The sequence below is a fragment of the Cydia pomonella genome, chromosome 20 (genome assembly GCF_033807575.1).
Source record: "Cydia pomonella isolate Wapato2018A chromosome 20, ilCydPomo1, whole genome shotgun sequence".
Lineage (NCBI taxonomy): Eukaryota > Metazoa > Arthropoda > Insecta > Lepidoptera > Tortricidae > Cydia > Cydia pomonella.
The window spans coordinates 8,739,696-8,765,297 of NC_084722.1; the positions used below are offsets into that span (position 1 = coordinate 8,739,696).

The 25,602-nt window shown below is 36.3% G+C and overlaps 1 protein-coding gene across 4 annotated transcripts in view; it reads left to right on the forward strand.

Annotated features, from left to right (window-relative positions):
- Positions 1 to 25,602, forward strand: part of LOC133529162 (zinc finger CCCH domain-containing protein 13) — a 115,712-nt gene that overhangs the window by 34,610 nt on the left and 55,500 nt on the right. For all 4 annotated transcript variants that reach the window (XM_061866807.1, XM_061866808.1, XM_061866809.1 and 1 more), the window contains exon 3: positions 23,343 to 23,385. The gene's annotated coding sequence lies outside the window, so the exon portion shown is untranslated. The remainder of the gene's footprint in view (positions 1 to 23,342; positions 23,386 to 25,602) is intronic.

Consider the following 25,602-nt stretch of genomic DNA (forward strand, 5'->3'; position numbering starts at 1 on the left):
TTCATACAGATTCTAGATATTTCCGTACATTGAGGCCTTTCTCTTAAGTAAGATTCGATAAGATTTAACGCATTACCCCTAATACCATACATTTCAAGCTTGCATAATAGTCGGTCATGGTTAACATAGTCAAAGGCTTGAGTCATATCAGTAAATATAGCGCAAACGGGCTTTCGTTTATCAACATTTTTCATTACAATGTTAAGAAGATCATATATAGCCATATTAACACTTATATTTTTTCTAAATCCCTTTTGTTCACTTCTAAGTAAATTTAATTTGTTAAGATATGCATATAAACGATTATAAATTACTTTTTCAAAGACTTTTGAAAATACTGGAATCAAGGCAATCGGTCGATAGTTTTGTGTACAATCTTTTTCACCTTTTTTATGTACGGGTTTAATCACTGTTTTTTTCAATTGGTTAGGATAAATCCCCGTATAGATGACCAGATTAATTATGTGACTTAAGTGTTCGTTTATAATGTTGTTCACATATTTAACGACACGTGTGGCAACATTATCATACCCGACGCTGTTTGTGTTATTAAGTGAATTTATTAATGTCTTAACTTCGTCTGGCGTAGTTGGCTCTAGAAATATTGATCTAGGGTTACTCATTATGTTAGGTTTAGTCGTAGCATTAAATGAAATACGTTGAGTCTCTGTTGATAAAATGAGCATTAAATGTGTCTGCAATCTGTTGCGGCTCCGTGATAATTTCGTTGTGTTTTGCTATTGTTAGAATGCAATCTTTAGGGCGAGTTAATTTATATGAGTTAATGATTTGCCAAGCTGCTTTTGACTTATTTTTAGCTGTATTAATTGCGTAATTGTTTTGTGCTGTTTGAGTCAATTTAATTATTTTTTTATACATTTTTGAGTAGTTTCTTAAGAGTGTTTTGTTTATTTCTGTTGGGTGACGTCTATATTGCCAGAGTAACTTTCTTTGATTTTTTCCACAAATTCTTAATCCTTTTGAAATCCATTTAGGTTTTTTATTATCAGTAATAGTTATAGTTTTTAGTGGAAAACAAAAATCGTACAATCGCCTAAAATTATCACTAAATGCATTATAGGCAATGTTTGGGTCTTCAGTGTTGTACATTTCAGAGAAGGACAAGTTCTCTAGATTACATTTGAACTTTTCTAAATTCTCTTGCGAATATATACGTTTTGTGGTGCGCCATGATTGGATGTATCTTTTTTCCTTTATTCCTTTACTGGAACTTTCAGCAACTGTGCAGTGTGATCCGACAGGCCGAGATCAATGATTTCACTCTTATGACCCTTCTTTATGTTATGCAAGAAGTTATCTAGACATGTATTACTCGCAGGCCTTGTTGGTTGGTTCAGTGCTAATCTTAAATCATAACTCAGCAAGAAATTTTCAAAATCTGTTGAGAGCTTATTTTTCTTTAAAATATCTATATTATAGTCTCCGCACATAATAACTTTTTTATTACGTTTACTGCAAACATTGTCAAAAATTTTAGCAAATATTTCATAACACGTACTTAAGTTACTATGTACTGGTGGTCTATATGCACAAATAATTATTAGTTCTTGTAAGGGAACCTCAATTGCACAACATTCGAGTACTCCGGATACAGACAGTTTAGTGATATCGGGTAGCTCTTTGTATTTAAGACCTGTTTTTCGTGCTCGTGTTGCTCCGCGTTTTCGTGCTCGTGTTGCTTGATGGACTGATATTGTAATTTGGTTGCACTTGGTCTTGGTACCGATTTGCATTCTGTAGACATTGATTTGCGATTGGATGTTTTTGGGACTTATATACATTGAATGCTGCTCATAATGCATAAAAGAATATGGGTAGGTTCGGACCAAGCTAAGTTCGCAGCGATTTTGAAAGTATTATTTTAAATGTCAAACTTCTATTAAATTATGACGCTTACTTAACACTTGCGCCATCTGGGCTATCAAAATCACTTCTTTACTTACGTAGTTTGGCCTGACACTATGTAGTTACATAAGTCATTATTTAATTTCAAGATGTTTACAAATATACTATTGCCGTTGCCAAGGCAAATATATACTTACTTGTTTAACTCACAGTACATAGTACATAGGTATCCCACTAATGCTTTACCCCTTCCCAAATATGATTTATGTAAAAAAAATATATAGGTATTTAGTTAGCTATAAGTATTAGGTCCTTCCATGGCACAAAATAAAAAAATTACTTTGGTTTTCCCGATGCTCATGGTCAACAGTGAAATCGGCTCCTGACAGTCTCCTTAATTATTAATGAATTAAGCTTAAAGACGACATGTCAGCCGCAAAATTGGCCACTTTATGAATGAATTTATTCATATTGTGTCATTGTGTCCATGCAATTCTATAGCTTGCTGTACCAGGAAAGTAACGAGCACTCTAACCTAACGTCTACCAAACATTGCTTTAATTTCAACCTACTGGGTACGCATGTATGAAGCAGACATGTTTTTATCAGACAAATCTATTCACCAGTTATGATGATTACCGAACGGCGAGCTATCATAAAAACACGTGAATGGCAATTACGCTTGCTTGTGCTTAACCAGTCTTGTCGCTAATGATAGTAATACGCGGGTAGGGATTAACCTGGGGTGTTAATGTGGGTGGAACTTGAATTTATTCCACTAAATGAGGGTAATGAATACGTGTACCTGCCTTAAATTAAATGTTGCAAAAAAGCGATAATGATAAAGCCAAGTACATATAATTTTTATCATCTATCCACGTTTTCTCCTTTATGATTTTTATCATGTATAATGTTGGTTTTTTTAGATAACGTTAATGTTTTTAATGGTTTTTATGAATGACAATGTTTTACTAGACTTAAATCGACCGGAATATGCACCGTGATTACCTATTGTATTGTTTTGGTCCATATCCTGGTCGATTCAAATCTAGTGAAACTAACAGTGAATCATTCAAAACGGACAATATTTTAAGTTAGTTTTGATGCACTAACAATGATAGAAAATATTTGTATTAGGTACATACACAGCCACCGATAACGGTACAGAATTGATACCGTTGTAATGAGAATTATTCTTAAATTAGTTTAATAATAAATAAATAGTTATGGGAAAATGTTATACAAATCGACTTAGTCCTTCCTTAGACGCAATAAGGCTTGTGTAATGGACCAGACTACGATATTTAATGATCTAATAGATAAATACTTAAATATAAAGAATGCAGACACAAATAACTACCTTTACACTAATTCGAACCCCCCTAGCTTCGTAGGCAAGGTCACTAAGTACGAACAAGTCTAGATGTATCAACTAACTAAATTAAACATTCTTAAGTAAACAATCATCCAGTCACCCTGCGGCAATCGAGACGAATCGATTGACACCTCATTTGCTAAACGACCGAACAAGAGCGTTTGCGAAACATCGATGTTTGCGTTTCGAGAAACATTTTATCAACATTTTGTTTTGTCACTTGTTCCATTGTCATGGCTTTTCATTAGAAGACATATAGTTTTTCCACAGTGATAAAAAATATAAAAATATGTAATTTGTGAAATGAGTACCTATCCAGTCGTAGACATAAGTAAATAGGATTGATCAGATATTCGCTTCATAGTTAATTTTGCACATGTGTACATTTTTATATTTTAAGTATTTATGTTGGTGATCAATTAAAATAATTATATTTAGTTAATTATATTTATATTTAGCTAGCCATACCTAAGCATTTTATACTTTGCCAAACTATTTTTTTAAATGCAGTTGCGTTCATTATAGCATTTATGTGATGCTGTTTTAAGTTTACAATTATTTTATGTATACTGGTAGGTGTACCTAAATGACTATTGGGAAACATTCTATTTACATATATTCCATTTACACATAAATAAACTTTATGTTTAGAGCCCTGTCAAGGAGTGTTGAGATACCTACTCGTAATCTTTTAGCGTCTAGACGCTAAGTGCATGGAGTATTTTTACGCGCCGCCGCTAAACTATCTAAACATTATAATATGCCTTAGAATTATAAATCGTCCCAAGGTGAATATGATATCTATACAATATAATAGCAAAGCCCCCAAAAAAGGAAAACACTTTACTGGAAAATACTGTATACTGGGGAAAATACAAATATGCTGAAAGAAACGACCGAATACGCGCGTAAAAACACGCTTGTCTGAAACCGCTCTTAAAATCGCTCTCTTTTTTGCTCGCAAGAAACATTACTATAAAATAATATACATTGTGTAGAAGATAGTACCTAACATGTTTTGTCCTATCAGTAATACATTATTATGTAAATTGTAACTCTGAAAGCCGACTTGTCAAACACTCACTAGATCTAGGATACTCATTTCCCTACAAATTCCTTCCTGGTTCTATTACAGCCGCTTGCCGAGCGCAAGCGCCAACCTAGTCAAGATGACAATAGTTGTTAGAAAACGCCAATCGAAACTTAAATAATGTGTAAATAGTCACATGGCTTTTCGTAGATCTGTTATCATGGTACATTTTTACTTGCATTGTAATACGGGCGATTTTCCGCATATCGACGACTGGCGTCTATTTTTCGTGTCAGGGGAGGATGGACAAGGCCTGCCAGCAGGAGTTATCCTCGAGGAATCCTATCAAAGCTTTCATGTTGAATTGAGTAGGATTTCGGGGAGGTCTCTCGGGGCCACTTCGCTGCATTCCAGCACCACTTGCGAGGCTGTTTCTTGTCTGTTATAAAAAGATGTTTTGTGTTAAACGTTATTATCTCATAGAAGTTTGCCGTTTAACACTTGCACCATCTGGGCTGTCGGAATTGCTACCAACTTAGCTAGGTCTAACTCTAATCATTACATTGGTTCTTCTGAGCATTCAAGCTACTCGCTAAGCGTTAGGAAAAACACTTCTGGTCTATCGGCGTCACATTTGCCGACTATTTATGTGCTCGCTGGAATACTACCTAAATAATAAGGACTGGTAATCTTCACTTTAACTTGCAATCTTCACCATTGATGCCATCTGTCACCACTCTATGTCTATCACTATCACCAAAATAGTTGACTTTCTGGTAATGAACAAAATAAATCTCAAATTGTCTATTATCTATGTGTCTGTCTCCAAGTTCCTCTACCATGGCAAGCCTACCATCACCTACCATGCTGACGCCGGACACAAAGTTCACAAAACGAAACTTCCAGGAAATCATTTTATTTTATTATGCTTTGCTTTCAGTAATATTTCAGTTAGATAACAACTCACTAGACTTCTTTTTCCAAGTCGGTTCCTCACTGCTAAGGAACGTGACTCCGCTGACATTTATTTTTATTTTACAGCTCTTCGCTTTTCCCTATTAGTTGCTTTGTGAAAAGCATTGCTCAGGGTAATATACATTATGGCCAATAATACCGATATCTGGTCACACAATCGCGTTGAACTTTGCCCTCTAGGTCCAGTATCGTCCATCTTTCCTGTCACCATAAGCCGGTCCAAGTGACCAACAACGGTATTTATTTTACCGACATTGGGCATTGGTATTTGTTATGTTGGGGTTTAAAACGTCACGCTATCTATTAAGTAACTCCTTTAACTGTACCATCAGCCATAAAAGTGCATAGCGAGTTTATTAATGAATTCATTCATAACTTCTCCATGCAATTTCGCAGCTCACTGTACATTGACAGTCGTATTACATACTCGTCTATGTCTCCGGCAAGGGCTATGCATTCAAATTTAAATGGTATAGTTAAACCGGAGCCTTGCCGGAGACATGTAACTAATTATTAACTCCTTTAACTATACCATCAGTCGTAAAAGTGCATGGCGACCTTATCAATAAATTCATTCATAATTTCTCCATGCAATTTCGCAGTTCACTGTTCATTGATAGTCTTATTACATACTTGTCTTTGTCTGCGGCAAGGGCTATGCATTCAAACTGTTAGAACAGGTTACTAATTCCAGTGCTGAATGCTAACGGTCGCAGTATCTGATTGGTACGCCATTATAACGGTAAGTTTAATAAATATTTTCAACACGTGCGTGCTATTTATCATAATCGGCCTCAATTATGTGGATTAACTAATAATTAGCCATGATTAATATCTCTTTTAGTAGATATTGTGAAGAATAACATTAATCAGTCGTAAAGGGCTTCATAAATATATTTCATATGATTTAGTTGTTTTATTTTTCATGTCATTTTAATGTTTTTATTTTATTTAGTAGTGGATGAGTAAGTAGGTGAGGCCTACCTGCAGAATAAACTTTAGAATTACGCTTTCGAAATTGATATGATGCCTAGAACCTAAATGGTCGCGCAGGAATTTCTACCCGCGGACGCTCCGGCGGTGGAATGAGCTACCTGCCGAGGTTTTCCCGAGGGGCTACAGTATGAGGTTTTTGAAAAAAGGAGTGTGCAGGTTCTTAAAAGGTAAGCAACGCGCATGTAACACCTGTAGTTGCAGGCGTCTATAGGCTACGGTAACTGCTTACCATCAGGCGGGCCGTATGCTTGCTTGCCACCGACGTGGTATAAATACAATTAAATACAAGTCGGTAAAAACATTAATTTAAAACTGTTTTTGTAGTTACTTTATAATTTTGTATTAGGTAGTCTTACTTTTCTATGCATTTTGTATAATTTTATCAATATTTAATAAATACATACAAATAAAATAGTAATTAAAATGTGTGTGTTTTTATGAAATATACTGAAGTACTGCTTAAGTATAATTTAAACAACATAGTTCATTGCAATTAAAAACTTCAAAATAAAAGTATATGTCAAAGAGTAATAATAATAGTAATACTGAATACTCACATGACCGTACATACAATATATGAGTAAAGTAACACAAACCGCAGCATCATCGTTCTAAATAAGCTGTTTGTTATAATGAGAACGAACAATATGTACTCATGTAACGCTCACGTCAATGGAACTGGCTGCCTTCTCTTACAACTTGCTCTACGAACTCCATATTAGTGTAAATAACCTCATTAGTACCCAATTTTGTGAAGTTCACCCGCCTCCAACATAACAATGTGGGCACGCCTTAAACTCTCTCTATTTAATTCTGCAAATACGACCCTGCCTCCTACTTGAACAGTGAATCTCCATTTTATCGAACCTTTGTTCTATGTGGGTTTTTCTGACAAACCAGTGTCCCGTCACATTAGTATTCATGTTTAAATTTGACGGTCACGACAAAGGCCTGTCTTTCAATCGCGCTTGTAGTAATCATGAGGGGTTTGATTGAATTTTGATTGATCACTCGCCCACGGTGAACGTGTGAATGCGTTGAAGGTTACATGCGTATGCGTTTGCTCGTTAACGTAATAGCGATGTTATAAAGCATTTTGTTAATTTGGTTAGTTATAGGTAATTATGGCTGAAAATGAGTTATTTCATATGGGTGGTAGATGCATAATATGATACTTTACAATGTCTACTCGTACATAATATTGATGTGTACATATTTAATATTAAATATAATTGAATCTAACACCCGCTACACGGGAATACATCTGTCACACCTACCTGCGGCGGGCGGGCAACCTGTCTCTAATTTAATTGCTTCGTGTGTAGCGAGTATTTGACTCAACTATAGTCGTTATGGCTCCTCTACACGATGGCCCAGCGTTGGACCAGCGAGATGGCCATGCGATAGTTATGGCTCCTCTACACGATTGCCCAGCGCTGGACCAGCGAGATGGCCATGCGATGGTTATGGCTCCTCTACACGATAGCCCAGCGCTGAACCAGCGAGATGGCCATGCGATGGTTATGGCTCCTCTACACGATGGCCCAGCGCTGGACCAGCGAGATGGCCATGCGATGGTTATGGCTCCTCTACACGATGGCCCAGCGCTGGACCAGCGAGATGGCCATGCGATGGTTATGGCTCCTCTACACGATGGCCCAGCGCTGGACCAGCGAGATGGCCATGCGATGGTTATGGCTCCTCTACACGATGGCCCAGCGCTGGACCAGCGAGATGGCCATGCGATGGTTATGGCTCCTCTACACGATGGCCCAGCGTTGGACCAGCGAGATGGCCATGCGATGGTTATGGCTCCTCTACACGATGGCCCAGCGTTGGACCAGCGAGATGGCCATGCGATGGTTATGGCTCCTCTACACGATGGCCCAGCGCTGGACCAGCGAGATGTCCATGCGATGGTTATGGCTCCTCTACACGATGGCCCAGCGTTGGACCAGCGAGATGTCCATGCGATGGTTATGGCTCCTCTACACGATGGCCCAGCGTTGGACCAGCGAGATGTCCATGCGATGGTTATGGCTCCTCTACACGATGGCCCAGCGCTGGACCAGGGAGATGTCCATGCGATGGTTATGGCTCCTCTACACAATGGCCCAGCGTTGGACTAGCGAGATGGTCATGCGATGCTTGAAGCGGCTGGAACCATCTGCGGAAAAAATCGTTAGCGATCATCAGTGTGGGTTTCGTCGCAATATCGCGGTACCATTGATCAATTATTTCCAAATAAGTTGGTTGACTTGATTGAAATGACCACCAAAGAAATCATCATACTGTCATACAATAAGGGTGTTAAATTTAAACAACAACATGATTAAAATATATACTTGAAGAATCTTCAGGTCTATCTGCTAAAGATGAAAGCCAGATGCATTCGAAACATGTCACGCTGTGACTTCAATACAGATGAAGTTATCAAAGCATGAAATATAAAATTGTGATATTCATGGTATTTTTCACCAAGTCGTGTATTACGAAATCGGACAAGTTGCGATAAGGGTCCAATCTGTAACGTGAAGTACTTGAATGCTGTCAAACTATGCCAGTTGGTCCACCGCTGTCACGAAGCAATGCAATCCTGATAATGACAAGATTATGAAAGTGACATTTTTCGCATTTTTGCCGGCTTTGTCATCGGTATTTGTAAAAGTTATCTATCGACCTGGTTGATCTGATGCGCTTGGACGTTAGATGAGATTATTGCGTGCACAGAAATTTCATCATGCCTTTCTGGAATGTATTAGATAAGAGAAGCTAAATGAAATATAGAAATGTTTGCAAAATATAACTATTTGTATCGTGATGTTCATAATCAGACAACGGATTTCAGAAGGCAACATTTAATGACAGATAGAAAGTACTAGCGAGTTCCTATATCGATAAATTCAAGTATCCATGTTCTTTCCATATAACAAGTTGTCGCTCCGAAGGAGGATTCAGTTCTATAGGAAGTTCAAAAAATTTGTATCCAATTTGTTTTTCGCTCCTAATTCTCATAATGGTCAAAAATCCATAAAAGCCAAAAGAAGGGGCATAGGTATGGTTAATATACATCAAATTTTGTAAAAACATTTTCCATAATGCCAATATCCAGAGAGAAAAATACTCTAGTCCCCAGAGTCAGACCAAGACAAGTTGGCAGCAATTTTGATCGTCCAGAAAGTGCAAGTGTTATTTTAAACGTCAAACATCATTGAAATTATGACGTTTACTTAACACTTGCACAGGTTGGGCTATCAAAATCGCTGCCAACTTATCTTGGTTTGACTCTGTGTTTGTATGGATAAAAGCTTGTCCAAGATCATCTTAAGATAACACGGTCTTAAACAATAATCATAATGTAATGCCCATGTAACTGGTAAAATATTCACAACCGCCATTGGCCTTAGCAAACGAGACCAGGGCCGTATTCTGATTGTAATAATAGGTTATGAATTTGATCTGGATTTATTTTGTATAATATACATAATAAATCAAGATCATATTATAATCTGTCAGTGTCAAAATTGACTTTTTTTTTCCTTCTGGCTTTTACTCTCTGCAATTTGCACAGGGTGAATTCGCTAATGTTGACTTTCACACGTGAGGAAAATGTTCGGAATTGACTTCTGGTTGAAGAAATCTTACCTTTGACACTGACAGATATAATCCGTAACAAAGCGAGATGAAATTCATAACCTGTTATTACATCAGAGTACGCCTTCTAGTACGTCGGTTTATATCAAATGGTGCGATTACCATAAACCTGATTCGATCCGCAATAAACATTGAAGGTAATGAGTTGCTCAGAATCGTAACGTAACAACTACATAAAGGTGTCATACATACTAAATACATTTTTGAAATGGTGAAAATGAAAACGTGGGGACGCAACGCAATACATTGATCTCATTTTTAAATCAAATAAACTAATTGGTTGCCTTGAACTTTGTAAAATATTTAGATTTGTAATAAAATTTTAATAATGGCTTCATTTTTAATAGGCTCGTGATGACGTGTTTTTTTTTTTATTATGACTTAAGCACGTTCGCTAATATATATTTTATGTTTTGATTAATAAAAGATGAATATGTTATAATGACAAAAAATATTTGTAAGGCAAATACGAGATGTTTTGATGTTACTATATTACCCATGTACATACATACATGTATGATTTAATTAATTTGATACCTACATTTATATTTATTTTTGACAAAATCTACGTACAGAATACAATCAGTAAGTATATGATGGTCATATTAGTCTACGTGACAGCGTGACAATGACACTGTCTGACATTTTATCACGTGGATAAGCCCATCCATAATACGCCTGCAGAATCGTAGTAAGCTATAATTAGCGTCATCCACGATGACGCGCAGATTTGTCAAATATAACCTTTAATGACATAACAATATGAATCAAGGAACGCGTTTTCGTCAATGACACGATCTATAACTTTGCACCGATTTGAACAGAAGTGTAGACATGTCATTAATAACGTTATATTTTAATAGAAATTTTACATTAATGATGACATCGCCACACATTTTCATTGCAAATGTCATGCAAAGTTAACGTGGTCCGGCTATATTTAAATGTCATACGGATAAAGTTATCAAAGCATGAAATATTAAATTATGATAAGGTAAAATGGGCGAAGTGCGACATGCCGTCTAAGTGCGCCTACCTTTAGTATATCGAAAACTGCTAGCTTGCAGTTATTAGTAGTAGTAGTAATATTACTACTCGTAGTATTTTATAAACAGTTTACGATATATGTATTAAAGATAGGCGCATTTATACGGCATGGCGCACTTCGCCCGTCTCACCTTATTCATGATATTTTTCACCAAGTACTAAAAATGATAAGTATTAGAGGAAATGGTTTTAACTATACCTACCTAAAGGCATTTACTACGTATATACCTAACTTCTTTCTACTCGTAACCTAACCTTACCTACGATACATTTTTGCCCAGGACAACAAAAATAAACCCCAAACTGTACAAAAAGTCTAAGATACAAGATATTAATTTGGTTTTAATTTTGACTCGGTTGATTGCAACTATTCTATACCGTTTCGGAAGAAAAATCTTTAGTACGTGTTTTAAATGTTCTTATTAAACAAGTTTCTTCACAGATGTAGTAATATTTCTATGATAAGATTAGAAAACACTTCGGCGTAGAGCTCGCAACGTGTGTTGCGTTTGTAAAGACAGAGACTAATGAATAATAAAGTTTATTAATCTATACAAATTTCTTCGTATCATTGTTAAATATTGCGCCTCGTATCAAAGGGCCTACCGCGAATACCGAAGTTCGCAAAATTCGGGCATCTTTCTCTCTCACTCTAATTACTCCTTAATTGGAGTAACAGAAAAAGGTGCTCGTAATTTACGAATTTCTGTACTCGCGGTAGGCCCTCAGATATTAAAACTAAACTTCTACTTGTGACTTTTGCGTGAAATGATAATGATGATTTATAAACATTATCCGAAATCCTACTCCTCAAACTATCTCCATACAAAATGTTCATCTAAATCGGTTCAGCGGTTTAAGCGTGAAAAGGTAACATACACCCAGACAAAGAGAGTCACTTCCACATTTATAGATCGTGTCATTGACAAAGACGCGTGCCTTGCTAGTATTGTCATGTTATTAAAGGTTAGATTTGACAAGTCTGCGCGTCATCGTGAATGACACGAACTATATTTTATAATAGTAGGGATAGTACTACCACTTATTAGCATAGTCATGTAGTGGAATATGTAAGTGAGCTTAATTAGATAACGTTGTGATATTAAACAGAAATTAAAGCGCAATAGCAACGTGTCACTTTTTATGAAATTATTGTCAAAATCCCGTTTGTAATGCTTTTGACCACACATGAAACTGTGTCGCCATTTATAACAATGAAGTCTTGTAATTAAGTTACTAGTCTCTATTAATTACTTGTTAGATAAAGTTGGAAAGAGAAAAATCAGTTTAAACCGAATCACGTTCGTTCATGACCACCTCGTCTATGCAAAAAATATTTTATTGCAGACGTTGAATTATTTCTCTTCTTACGAAAATGCACAAATCGTTTACTCTACGAGCAGTTACGTAGGTACCTATCTACCTACTTACCTGCTAGTAGAATAAACGAATATTTATTTATTTTTTTCTACTCCAGTTGGGCTAATATGGTCGGCTCTTTATCATTTGTCACCATGCCTGTCACGTTCTCACAAATATGTAAGTGCGAAAGTGACGGGCATAGTGTCAAGCGATAAAAGTGGAGCCACTGCAGCACTTTAATCTGGCAATTAAATGACTACCAGTGTAATATAGCGCGGCGTGGAGGCACGGTGGCGCTGAAGTCTAAATATCTACACAGGATCATAAGACAACTGCTAAACAGTCGTGTTATGAATATTCATATTCTATAGTACAAATAAATAGATAAATTTTAAATAAAAAAGGCTAACTATTAGGCAAAGATCTACAAATAAAAATTGGTTTACTCTTGTACTCAGTTTTAATTTAAGTATTATTTTAGGTTTTTACTGCTGTCTTGGAAAAAAATATTATGTGCAACGGTACATATTGAGGTATTAAATTTCTCGGTTTTTACAAAACTTGGCTTTGCCTCATTTTGTAGCGTCGGCCCTTGAATTTTAAGAAACCTTATTTATGTACCTGTATCTGTTGTCAACAAATCTAGGCACTCAACCAGGAGTCAGACTTAATAAGATTTGGAAAATCAAATAGGATAGAGTCACCAAGACAACGGGTTAGGTTAGTTTAACGATTCTGCGCTTGCGTACTCTTTGCCAACACCTTGGCGAGTAACGGGCGCGGTCGATGACAGCGTCCTGCTCTGTACTTGCATTGACTGCGCGAGCGTACGCCAGTCGAGTCCTCGGTGAACTACCACATAACTCACAGGTTCATGAACAGCTATGATGATCGAGAATTGAACTCTTCTTAAGAAGTTAGAGTCTTATTGAGAATAATTTAAATACCAACTAAAATTAGACTAACTTAGGCTTAAACTAGGCTGTAATGATGTAAGGGCTGTATTCTAAAAAAATAGGTACCTTACCTACGCTCATTCCATCGCGCACTTATAAGGGTATTGCTCATGCCGTAGGGGATAACAGAGATAGAGCACGAATTTGGAGCATGTTGAATAACAGACAGTAAGTTTACCGCTTAGGTAGGTACAGTCATCTGCAGTAATATGTTACTCTTCGAAGGCCGCAAAAGTGTGACAAGCTCTTATGGCTCTGCAAATAAAATCGTGTCCGATATTTTTGCGATTTGCAGGTGACTGTACATTGTTATACTTAAACCAATATAAATCTGAACTCAAATTTCACAAAGTTGCCTAAAGGCTGAATAAGAAATAAGTTACGATTGCGTTTGCAAGAACTTAACACACCTCTTAAGAAAACATATTACAGTTCTGTTTTTAGATTCATGCTCTTTTAATCGAATGCCGACTTTTGTGCGATAATAAGTACTCAGGTAGATATACATTAAAACCTCGTTACGCAAGTTGTATTGATTGGGTGTGCATCATTTGTCTTTATTATCACAGCAATTATATCATCGAGTAATCGTAGAATCGCTATACAGATCATAGTAGTGATTATGTAATCATGATTGCAATAATGATATCATTGTTAAAATAGGTAGTTATGATGAATCCGCTGAACAAAAACGTTGGTACAGTCACGTCTGATTATATCGGTACGAAAAATTTGCCAAAAATATGTATACACTACCTTAATATATGGGCAATAAAGTCGTATTTGACGACCGGTCTGGCCTAGTGGGTAGTGACCCTGCCTATGAAGCTGATGGTCCCGGGTTCAAATCCTGGTAAGAGCATATATTTGTGTGATGAACACGGATATTTGTTTCTGAGTCATGGGTGTTTATATGTATTTAAGTACAAATATCTTACTTTGACAATCGAAAATGTATTAATTTATTTGCAAACGTTACTAACTGACGTGCCCGCAAAATGCCTCCTTGAGTGCGGTGTATGGTCATCGGTCACCCTACTGAACTAAGTTGACTACAAGTGTCGTTCGGTTGTCAACCGCAGCTGCAATACTGTTGCGTCGCGTGACTAAATGAGTGACATTTGCCGCCACATTACTGCCACAATTATGACTCATTCCGTCAGTCATTTTATCAAGGAAGTGGACAGATACAGCGGCGACAACAACGACGCCGCAATAGTAATGCAACTTGGTAATTCTACTGAATAATTTCTCATGGGGTTTTCTCGAATGTGATTAAAAAAGGATTGTGCAGGTTTTTAAAGAGTTGTCAACGAGCATGTAATCTGGAGTTACAGGTTTCTATAGACTACGGCCTATTGCCATTATGCCTATTTGCCACCAACGTAGGATAAAAATAATTGTTTGCGTGTATGGATCTCCAAAGCAATTATTATTCCGCATTCTTACTTGTTTATCAAGGATATTCGACGATTGGATAGTAATCGTTGTTTCCTCTTAGTTAAGTGTTTTATTGAACTAGCCACGCCCTCGCGCAAATTTAATTCACAAAACATTGTTTCCTACAGTAGACAGGCCACCAATATGACTCGATACGGATATTAATGACAACTAACCTTAGTCTAACGCCCTTATTCATAAATAATGTATAAGCCTAAATTAGTTAAATTTTTATACCTATAAGTCAAAATTTCATCAGATAAAGACCAGCGATTCTTGTAGCGCGTTTATAACTCAATTAAGATGTAAAGGAACGTTCTAAAAAAAATGTATCCATATTTTATAACTTGGGTACTTTTTGGATTTTCATACTCAGAATTACGAGCTGTAGCGACACAGATAGGGGAAAATGACGCTATAACATTTCCATACATTTTGAAGGAAATATATAGTTTTTTTCCTTCTATGAACGTAATGCTATTAGTGATTCTCATGCAATAAATTTCATGTGAATCTGATTTTCCTACATCATTTACAGTCTATGATATCACAGCTTAAACCTGAAAAGGATAACATATCTATCCTAAACAACTTTTTCTTGACCAAACCCGCCAGTAGCGGAGGTCGGAGATATTTAATAAAGTAATTTGATTTGTTCCCAAAGTTATCACTTTATCACTTACGGTTGTAGCAATGGTGCAGAAAACTGGTCCATTTGTGATGAAGCAGTCGGTGCGACGCCGCGATCGAGCCTAGGAAGTTGCCACACGGACCTTGAATTCGATAAGGTTGCTTGAGTGACTTTTCTATTTCCAACTACGGAGAGAATGGCGGTAGAATTACTTTAGATATCACATTTAAGAGAAAATTACTAGTAACACTCATTGCCTCAGTCTTATCTAGTTGAGAAAAATGATATTTAATACTTACATATACGTGCCTAAAATATTAAAAACCTGTTGTTTATTACTGTCTGTTAAAATAATATGAATAGCCATGTTTTGTAGAAACAAGAAAGAATCTAATAGGTATAGAGTCAGGCCAAGATAAGTTGGCAGCGATTTTGACAGCCCAGGCAGTGCAGTGTTTTTTTTAAACGTCAACTGACGGACTGACTGCTTTGGCTCAGCGATCCAAAAAGAATCTTGGCTTCCGAAACGAGAGAACGCCACCTGTCCCGATCCAGCGCGGTTTCCTGCCATGAATTGTTTAAACAAAAACAAACATAAATTAACATAAATTGTTAATTGTTGTTTGTTGTTGTTTAAACGTCAAAGTTTTATGAAATTATGATGTTTACTTAATAATTGCACAGCTTGGGCTATCAAAATCACAGCTCGGTCTGACTCTACTTAAATGTGTCTTAATAGTTAAACGAAAAAAATCGATGTTAGAAAGCATTACCGACATACCCACATACAAGCCACACCAAGTAAGTTACTACATTTAATTGTTTTGCGAACTCGAAAGGCATATACGAGTAACTGGCTGTTGTAACTATTTACAGTCTCTTTCATTGTAATTTTTGTGACATTTAGAATTGGGTACTTACTTTTATTTTAGTCTCAGCCACTAGGCCATCAACCTAAACACTGTTTCTTGATATTCAGGAGTTAATGGCAATGTCAGTGAGGTAGTGCTCAGACAGATTGACGTATTATTAAGAGCGTATCTATTTAATCGGATGTACTTTTACCGGCATTTGCGTAAGCCCTGGTGCACACGATCGCGGCGCCCGCGCGTGCAGAACGCAATACAAAGAATCCTATCAATTATTTGTTACAAATTTAACACACGAACGACTCTGATTCGTTATGGGATCGTTCTTCGGATCCGTAAGCTGACTGTTATTAGGTGTATAAATGTCTTAAAGTCCCTAAGGCGGGATTCGATTCTTTTACTCGCAACTGGTGTAACAATGTCACTTTGTCACAATTTGGGGCATAATAGAGACTGCACTTCCGCTTTCTAGGGCATTAAGATTAAACCATCCCGCCTATTAAACTTAAGCCATCTTATGCATCCTGTAGATTTACTGTAGCCCTACACTACAGATGTAGTCTAATTTAAAGGTTACATTGGGATGTCAACTGCGATCAGATCCGTCTCTCATTTGGCAATTGACAATGACTGCTGCGCCCGCGTCAACGCCACAGACTACAGAGTAAGATCGCAACAGTAATGATGCAGTCACGCTTGTATTTCTGTACGTAATAAAAAAAGACGAGTGAGAACTCAATTTCATCTCAACTGCACACCGCCACATTTTTTGGGGACTAAATAAGACAACGAAACGAATTTTGACCCAGCAAATGCCATTCGAATGTCACCTTAAAAGTTTGAAAATAACTACGAAGTTGTGGTCGATTACATTACACGTCCTTCCTGTATGGAGATAAAATACTGTCTTTAATACCTTTGTCTGGGTACCTTTATAATAAATACTTCGTGAGGTGTAATTTGTTCTCTTCGACTAACAAAAGGCGTTGACTGTAATTTAATTTCTAGTTTCTTGGGAACGTTTACGTGAATATTGGGTGGTGTGTTATTAGAATGCAATTATCACACAATGATGCAATAAGGAAAGTGTTTTTGTTAAGAAAACGATAAAAAGCAAAATATACTATTTACTATTGTTTTGTTTTAAACTATGAAGTACTTACTGCCTATAGGAAATATTATGGAACGCTCATTTCTTCCATAGAAAAACAGTCTACAACGAGTTATTTGTTACATACTTATGCCACAATCTTGATATGATTTTCATCTATTTCTAGTATGTAAAATGGTTACACATTTGAGGGAATACTTCAATAAAAATCTTGAGCTTAAAATACCTACCTACCTAAAGATTCATACATTAATAAACCAGTCTAAAGCTTTTTTGATTACGCCAAATAAAATTCAAATCAAAATACCCCAGGACTTTTCCGTGCGAAAATTTAAAACATAATAAGTTTATTAATATGAAATGCTTTGAATCGGATGATTCGCGAAAATGACACCAAAGCCGGAATTACTTTCGCCATACGCCGTACGTACAACGAACGGATATCATCACAGGTTATCAAAGTGAATGTTTTCTATTGCGTTGCATCCTAAATATCTTCTTCAGATGCCCGATGGCTAGCGCGCATTGGATGTATACCGGTGAAAAGTCATCGTTATGCTTCTATTATGACACTGATGGCGCCTTTCACGTTTTATTAAAAATCATTTCGCATGCCATCTATTTAATTTAACTGAGACGCGGCTACGAGAATTAGGCGCATAAATACATTTTCTTATACATGTAATAGTAAATAAATTAACATGTATAACTTTCACATAACAATAACAACAACCATATAAAAGTAAAATCTAGCCTTTCATACCTGTCTAAAAAAATGCATCCGCTTCAATTCTGCTCGCCTTAGGCTAAGGGCATGTTTCACAATGTCCAGGTATCGGATAGCTAAGTAACAAATAAAATAACTGCCAGATAAAAATTCATACAAAACTTAGCACTTCATCTACCAGTTAAGCTTATTTGAAGATTGTTAAACGCCAACGATGACTTTATTCATCAGATACGTGGCAAGTAGCTTATCCAGGACTTTACTTGGACATTGTGAAACAGGACCTTAATAATACAAAATCTTTGATAGTATAAACGTCTAATGAACTTGGCTGGATACGCTACCGCGGGTCTTGATTTCAAATCAATGTCAATTAAATGCCATAAAAACACCTTTAATCAAATTAATCTGTTTGTCCTCCCATTACAAGTTGTACATGTATCTATAGTTATCATTAAAGTTATTCACGCTCAAATTAAGGTAATTAAGTGTTGTATGTTGGATATCACGTTCCATTGATCGGCGGGCGTCGAACCTTGGACCACTTGCGAGCATGACATGCCTACGCTCTTGCGTGCGGCTTGTGCACAAATTGTAACTATTTTGTGTACAGTGAGCAAGGACCTGCAAAAAAAACTGTGATTTGAGAGAATCTGTGAGAAAAATACCTATATGTAGATATTAATATCGCCGTGCCAATTATACGTCTTGATCTTTTCAAAGAATATAACCTTTATAAAACTTCTTATTTTGCTATGTCTCTGCTGTCATAGATATGACGATGCTGCCAAATAAATATCTCAACTAAGTTTTATTTAAAATTTTAGTAGATTGGGCCAGACACATCTGCCGTATGCCAAACGACTTGTGGGCAAAAAAGATACCGCATACCTATAGTGCGGCGTCACAGCAGACCTCGAAGGAGATGGCGGCATAATGTTGACGTCTTCCAAAAAAGCCTAATGCTATAAACAGAGAGCCGTGGGACAAAAAGAGGAAGGCGTTTGTCCAGCAGTATGACATTACAGGCTAATATTTACTTTACATAAAGGTACTAAAACCGTTAGTCTCTAGAAATCCCGAAATACAGAATACAGAAACATCCGGGTATTGCATATGTAACATTCATACGTCTGTACTTACGTGACCCGAAACATCGTATTAAGTAAACAGTAGAAAATACGATATTTTTATTTAAAAAATTAACAATACCATAATAACTCATGTAATCAATATAATCAGGTCAATTATCTAGAGAGAAGCTAGAATTGTGTTGCGTCTTGTAATTTTTTGTGAGTTAGAAAACTTGTCGTGCTGTCCGTACACACGCGATCAACAGTTTTGTGAGAATTTCACAACGTTCGATAGGCGTGGGCTGTAGTGATAAAAATGGGTGAACATAAGCACAGGTACATAGTCGGAACAAGCTTTCTACAAGGCATTTGCAATAACAAAGTGTGGAATGTCATTAAGAGGAAAGAGGACGACCGATTCTCCATACAAACGTAGACCCTATTTTCGTCTACATTATGGATAATATTTTTAAGTAATTTGATGTATATTAACCATAGCTATTCTCATACGTTTGACTTTTTTTTATTATTATTATAAAAATTACAAACAAATAACAGACTTCATACAAAACTTTAAATGATTGTAACTCCTATAATAATAAAAAAATCAAAAAAAATCTAATGCAGGGCATAGCCGTCGTTGATATAAAACAAATTGTATCGAAATATTTACAATCATGTTAATACTCGAGGAAAATGAGGACTACGTTTGTATAAAAAGGCGATATCACGCGGGTCCTCGACAGCAGTGGGTTTAGAATACGGATTTAAAAAAGTCGTAGCGTTTTTTTGGATCATAATACGGCTGCTTTATTTAATTAGCAATTTTGAGGTCTTTCTCTAGGGACTTCAGCGATTCGAATCCTTAGTTTTTGATTTTCGCTCGATTTAAACAAATCACGAACATAAGTCTAGAATCCACTTTAAAAAATTATTTTATTTTTTTCACAAAAGCTATATGAAAATGATTTCTAAAAATTTGCAATATCATGCGTGAGCGCATGGTTTTATTTTATTTATTTATATCCGCGCTCCCGGGCACGCCCTTCCATCTCGCTCTCGCTTGCGCTCAGTGAGAGAGAGAAGAACACGAGCTTACTACACCTTAATATCAAATCCACTCCCTCACTTAGTTCTAATGGGTGCCAGGTTAACTTAGACGGACTCTTTAGAACTCTAGATCGAAATTTCCCGTCCAAGGGACTTCAAAGATTTATTTGTACAACATAGGTAGATTACAAGATGACAGATGTTACATAAATATTTTGGTATCACTATGTCGTGCCTATTGGCATACAAATTTAATAAGAATACACACTCTAATCATAGTATCATAGGCAAACAATTCTTAAGAGGATTATTTAAGTTCTTTAGTCTATTCTGTTGTCGAAAGTAAAAAAAATTGGTGAAATAAATGCCCTCATATGTGACCAGGCCGGCAAAACGTGCCACTTTGTCGTTTGTCATAAGGATGCCTTAACAGGGTATTCGTATAAAGATACAAGCAAATCCCGTCCTTATGACAAGCGACAGATTGGGACTTTTTGCCGGCCGCGGTCACAAGACCAGCCGAAATTAGGTCCAGCAGTCCCCCAGCCCCCAATATTTTCGCGGAACAGAAGAGACAGCTTTAGTGTTTCTTCGTAGGTATGATTCGCATAAGGATGCTACAATCCTACGTCGCATGGACCCTAATTTTAGGTTTTCATGTATGCATGATGGCGATAATACATGTTGGATTTTATAAAAAAAAAATAAACAGTTAAATAGGTATAAAATTATCAAATTACCATAAAGTTTCGTTAATTATTGAGCCGATGAGGCGTAATAGTTGTTTATAAAACTACTTACAATCGAGGTCAATTTTGACGGTCATGGTAGAAAATATGCAATTTGAGATTAATGATTAAGGTGAGTAAAACACGGTTAAACAATTAACTTATGATTTGGCGTAACGTGCATGCTTCAGAGGTAAGAATGATTGTAATAAATTGTGGTATATTAAAAAAAAAAATTAAAAATGTGGGGATGGAGGAGCAGGGCCCCTCTCCCCTCTCCCTGCTAGCCCGGAGGAGCAGCTAGCGACGCCCTTAGTCAGGACAATTTTCTGAATAGATAACTATCAAACTACGCTAATTATTATTTTTTTGTATCGAATCTAGGGAGATCCATTAGTGTTAGTACAGTACAACGAATCTTAAAATTAATCGGGGTTAGTGACATAGAATTTACAAATAACTTAAACACACACACACACACAGACATGGCACATTAAGACAACACAAAAACTTAAGCTTAAGCTTAATGCTTACGAAGTAACCAAAATTGACCAAATCGACGCAAAAAAGGTGTTATAAGTTTCACACCAATATCTGTCTGTCTGTGGCATCGTAGCTCTGTCTGGATGGACCGATTTCAATGCGGGTTTTATACGTGAAAGTAAGTTTATTTGCGTCGGTTCTTAGCTATGTTTGATAAAAATGATAAAATCTGATCCAGCAGTTTGAAGAGTATCAGCTCTTTTCCAAAATGATGTAAGGCATTTTTGGCATATATTTTTTAATTTAAAAACCTTGAACTAACTAGATATATACACTACTCACACTATCAATAGAATGCAATGTTATGCAATGACATAATCTGGATCCAAATAAGTTCAAATGATTACAAGTGGAAAAAAATCGACGGTATTCAATTGTATGTACTTATATAATATTTTCTAGTTCCATTTCAAATCTACTTTTACAATTTCCGTTGCAGTTTTCCAACTAACAAGCAATAATATAACCTTAGGTTTATCGTACATTAAAACGTAGTGAAAATTTAATTTAATTGCACTGCATCTAGCCGGTGTTATTCTCGTCGCTGCGAACTTGGGCTAGTTCGTTTGAACGTTCGTCAGTAGAAAAAGGCGATTTTTTTAAAAACGTAGGCGCGTATATTTATCCTCCTATAGAATATTTGAATTCCACGCGTTTTTCCGCTGACAGATTGGCTTTGCCAGAGTATAGTTATTCCTATTCTGGCTGCAAGCAATGATGCTAAATTCAAGTTGCTTATAATCCTTGAAGTTGATTATAATTTGACTATTGTTTATCTTGACGATCATCTTGGTGATAGGCACGCTACTCAGTACAGGTATTTCACTTCATTCCGCATGCGCAACAAACAGCGTGAACTATCTCCAAGGTCATGTGAAAATAAGATCAAAACTGCAACAAATTTTAAAGTCAGAATCCGGGTCTGTAATATACTTTTTTTTTAATTGGGGACATTCTAACACAGATCGACCTAGCCCCAAACTAGCAAAGCTTGTGGGTAGGGCTTGTTACTAGGCGACGATTTACATACAGATACAGATAATATACATAGATAAATAAAAACATAGAAAACAGCCATGACTCAGGAACAAATCTCTGTGTCATAACACAAATAAATGCCCTTACAGGGATTCGAACTCGGAACCATCGGCTTCATAGGCAGGGCTACTGGGCCAGACCGGTCATCATATGAGTTAATGTTTAAATTTGAAGTGTTTGATGGACATGTCGTCCTATGGTCGTAACATTTCTCTATTCGCTTTATATTGAACTTTTTATGTATGTGGAGCATGGCGAATTATATCATGAAGGCCACTTTACACTGGTAAATTGAGGGCTCGACTCACACTCGCATAACACATGGGAATGCACCAGGAAGAGTTTGTATGCTAATGCCCTTATCGAGGTCAATGAACCCGCGATAACGATACCAGTTTTCAGCCATTGAACCTATAAATTGTGTTCGTATAAGGTCTTATTGTGATAGGGAAAGGTGCATTGTTGTCTGATATAGCAATTTTCATCGTAAGGGCTAGCTGATGGAGACGGTTTAGGAGGCCACCTAGATGGACCTGCTTCATCGACAGATGGTTATAGGTATTATCACCTTGTAGTTAGGTAGTTATTTCAAAAACAACTTACATAATTTTATAAAATTCTAAGCATTGGTAGCCGAGCTTCCTAAACCAGGGGTTGTGTTTACAGAACCTCATACCAAAAAGTTTATCGAATTTATATCTACTGAACCAAGTCCACATGCTCTCGTGGAGGAGACCTGTGCCTTTACGGTGCGACATATTATATACTAAATTATGTAGACTGATCATGATGATATTCAATAAGTTCCTGAAAACCAAATTTGATTAATATTATTTATTTAGTATACTAAATTGTATTATTTTTGTTTCAGGTCTTTTTAACAGTCGACAGGAGAGACGAAAATCACAATTCTGGTAAATATCGCTCTTTGATATTTTGCAAACAAACCGCTTATCTAACCCTTTATCTTCATTGTTCAGTTTTAATTCTATAATAAATATGAAGAGTATCTACTTATGGAAACAATCATTAAAATGAAAACAATGCCATTAAAGGTAATGAAATAAAAAAATTGCGTGTCTTCATTGAACACACGTAATCTTATTACCGCGGCGGAGTGCACATGGGTATGATATATCGTGTGACATATGGCAATGAGCTGTTTATGTCAGAGAGAAAAGAAACTTTATTATAAGAAAACAGCTTTTTAAAGAAGATTACGAAGATCACTTGAAATCCTGATGTAATATTTGCGGAAGAACTTTTGAGATATGTATTTATAAACCTTACCTTACCTATATTTTTAAGATTAGAATACATACACACAAATCTAATTACAGCATCCGAACATAAAACCTCGTTTTATACTCTTTAAGAAAGCCAGGGTGCGTCTCTAGATGAAACTTCGAAAGCTCAGGAGGAAGTGACGTCACATCTAACGGAAGTTATATCATTTTATTGCCTGAACACTGAATTATACGATACAACACGATAACGATGACTGCCCGTAATACAATATAATTTATAACGCGCATTATATAAATATTGATAGCTAAATAAACGTCCAATGTACGTTGAAACGTGATGTTATAGAAGTATAAAGGCTTGGGGGTCTTAGTATTCTGGTTAGGTTAGGTTACAGTAATACCAAAGTTGTTTGGTACTTGAGGTATATTAAAGGTAAATGTAAGGAAGAGGTCCGATAGTTTTGGTTGGTGATCAATAAGATTGCGTAGAAAGCACGTAATGTAATGTTAAGTTTTTTTTTATATTACTTGTATGTTTATATTTTATTCGTAAATAGATTCTGCCTGCGATTTTGACTGCGTAGAATAATCAATTCCATGATAACATATATCCATTTTTTCCTCTGGACTCACTATCTGCATACCAAATATTATTTAAATCGGTTCAGTGGTTTAAGTGTGAAGAACTAACATGCAGACAGAGTATGCTAAAGTATACAGTCTCAGCGATTTTTTGTAGTCTTTTTTATTGACATAAGTAATTTTATTTATTATTTTTATTTTACTCTAATCATAACAAGTACTAAAAACCCAGGCAATATGCATTGTTTTATGAAACGCACTTAAGATTTATGTAATGTAAACAAGTCATTACCAGTGATAAACAATTTGCATCGTTTCAGTATTCAATGCATAAATGAAACGAAAGTCAATTATGACATCGATTTCATCAATAATGCTTCAGTGCATAATTTACATCCTACTGAATTTGCATCGTCGGTATGCAAATTCAGCGAAGAAAGTAACTTATTGCTGCGTGATGGTAATGAAAAACAAGCTGTACTAATTTCCGAATAGCATGAAGTCGAGTATGATTTAACAATTTGATAAGAAAACCATATCAGAGGGCCTACCTCGAACTACGTTCGATGTGTTGCTTCTTTGTCGCACTTGTAAATTCGTACATAAGCTTGACAGGGAGGTAACACGTCGAACGTGGTTCGCGGCAGGCCCTCCTAACTTCCCTGTATGTTAAAAAATAATCGGCCGCAGGAACAGATATGATATCGATTTAATTATTTGTTTACGACGAAAAGCGCGAGAACGCTTTTCCGTTCATATGTAGTCCTTATTTTCGTTATTGGATATTAACATTATAGGTAGAATACATTTTTAGACAATTTGATGTAAACAAACCACAGCTATATACCCCTTCATTTTGATTAAGGTGAATTTAAAATAATGTATGGAATTGTTTTCGCTCCTAACTTTTCTAATAAAGATAATGATAGTTTATTTATAAAGATAAGGTATACTACAATGCGCTTATGAACGTCAAATAAAGCTACGCCACCGGCTCTAACGCTACACCTCTGATCCGAGAAGATTTAAATCTCTCCTAGATTGTAGGAGGGTATCCCAATATGGGACCGGAAAGAATAATAATTAATATATTAAATCGGAAAGTCAAACGAAGGGGCATAGCTATAGTTAAAATACATCAAATTGCGTAGAATATTATCCATAATGTCAATATCCAGAGAGGAAAATGAGGACTACGTTTGTATAGAGAAATGGTGATCCATTATCCTCTTAATAATTAGGCACATATTAAAACGTCATGCTGTCGTAATAATTCACTGAAAAAAGTAACTCATTGCAGCG